The sequence below is a fragment of the Olea europaea genome, chromosome 14, assembly GCF_002742605.1.
Source record: "Olea europaea var. sylvestris chromosome 14, O_europaea_v1, whole genome shotgun sequence".
NCBI lineage: Eukaryota > Viridiplantae > Streptophyta > Magnoliopsida > Lamiales > Oleaceae > Olea > Olea europaea.
Genome location: NC_036250.1, coordinates 15,154,465 through 15,156,758, shown reverse-complemented (window position 1 = coordinate 15,156,758; position 2,294 = coordinate 15,154,465).

The window sequence follows — 2,294 nt, the reverse complement described above, 5'->3', positions numbered from 1 at the left end:
AAATTTTGATGTTCATGCCATTAATGACGAATATTACGATCAAGCTGAAATGTGTTTGGCCGAATTGATTAAAGGAGATACGTATACTTGTCCTATAATGGCTAAACCTAGGCCGTCGGGCAAGGATGAGCCTATAAAAGATGAAAACAAAAAGGCTAGAACGTTCTCGTTCAATGTAACCAAAGCTGACCTTATATTTGATAAACTATATAAGGATAAACAGATAAAGCTGAGCGATAAACATAAATTGCCAAGCCCTGAACAAGTTAAGGGTAAAAAATATTGTAAGTGACATAATGCATGGTCACATTTGACTAACAACTGCTTAGTTTTTCGCCATGTGTTACAAGATGCTATTAAATCAGGACGAATTATGTTCGAGGACAAGAAGAAAATGGCAGTGGATGAAAACCTTTTTCAACAGCAACTTGGAGTGAACATGGTGACGACTGGTTTTAAAAACAAGTTGCCAAAATTCAAGTTGGTTGTAGATGACGGGGAAGAGGATCCTGGGCCACATCTTAGTGTCTTTGAATGTATCAAAGGGAAGGAGCCCAAAAAGGATGAAGATGTCCTGTGTGCAAGGTGCATAAGAGAAGTGAATGCAAATACAGAGAAACCAGGGATATGGCAGCATCACCATCGCCCTAATTTTTTCCCAAATGCTCAGCCTGGTAGAGGGCGAGGTACATCATTCTATAAGGGATCGCCTTTTGAGAGGCAATTCAGGCCAGTAAATAATGGGAGAACATTCAGGCCACAACCTCGCTAACCAAATGTATGGCATTCGTTCCAGTATAACGCAAGAAGGGTGATACCCTTCAACGAGATGACTAGAACCCAACAAAGGCGTTTTCAATGGAATTATGGATGAATGATGAGGCAACAACAGGGAATGCCACGTCCTAAAGCACCTAAACTACTCGAGGTAGCCAATCAAAATGTTTTCAAAGACAGTGAAGAGACTGGTACAGGTGAATCAATGGAAGAATTGCCAGAAACCTCTTTTGGGAGATCGAAGTTTGAGCGAGACAAAAGAAATGGAGAAGACCCAGATCAGCTCCTTACTATTCAGTTCGGTACGTTACCTCCTGTCATGGCTAATAATTACTTACTAGTCAATGAGTTTAAGAATAAAGAGAAAGAAGAAGAAAGGGAGGATAACGAAGAAGAAGCATGTGTGCTGGAATGTGAAGAAGGCCAAACTTCTAGAGGGGCCTACGATGATGAAGGGGATAATGGTATGACGGACATCGAAGAGGAAATTGATCTGGAAGCAGAAAGAAGAAAGAGAGGAGTATCGCACAATACTCTGTTGAAGCAACTACATCGAGAGGGGGTACGTGAAATGGACTTATTGGGGGAACCGTCTGGGCGTTCTTTCAATTATTATGTGCTGTACGGGTGCCCAAAAGGAAAAAGAGAGTTTCTCGCTCTGAAAAGTATGGATCACCTCCAAGAATAATGCCTCCTCCCACAGGTTGGGTAACTGAAGAAAAAGCATTAGAAAACAGTAAAAAGGAAATTCAGGAAACAGAAGCTCAATGCGACATATTGCACGTTGACTTATCATAAAAGGATAACTCGACAGAGGACAAAAAGGAAGTGGAAATAGATGCTGTCGAAAAGGTTATTTTTAAGAGACCAGCTATGAAGTTAACTAAACACTTGAGGCCATTGTGCGTTAAAGCTTTAGTTAATGGCATACCTGTGGCAAAAGTACTTGTCGATAATGGAGTAGCTATAAACACCATTCCATCTAGGATGATGAGGAAATTTGCAAAGATAGAAAGTGATATGATTCCAACGGAAATCATCCTTACAAGTTTCAATGGAGGAACAACTTCAACTAAAGGGGTTATGCCATTGGACATAACTATAGGGACAACTACTATGACTACAGTTTTCTTTGTAATAGATGGTCCTACTGGTTACAATGTGTTATTAGGAAGAGATTAGATACACGGATGTCGCTATATACCCTCATCGCTCCATCAATGCCTGATTTTTTGGAATGATAAGGGTGAAGTAGAAGTGGTGCAGGCCGATCATAAGCCTTTTGTCGCAGAAGCAAACTCAGTGGAAAGGTTCATGTACGAAGGAAATTATGGATCTGTCAGAGTAGTTCAAGATGGAGAAGAAACTCAAATTGTTGCACAAAGTGAAGAGCCGTTTTCGGTAGATGCACTCACTGAAATGTTCAGTCAAATGAGGCCAAACATAGTGGCCCTGAAGAGCCAGTAATTGGCAAAAGAGTAATAAAGGAATTTTAAATGAGTTATAAGCAACAAAGG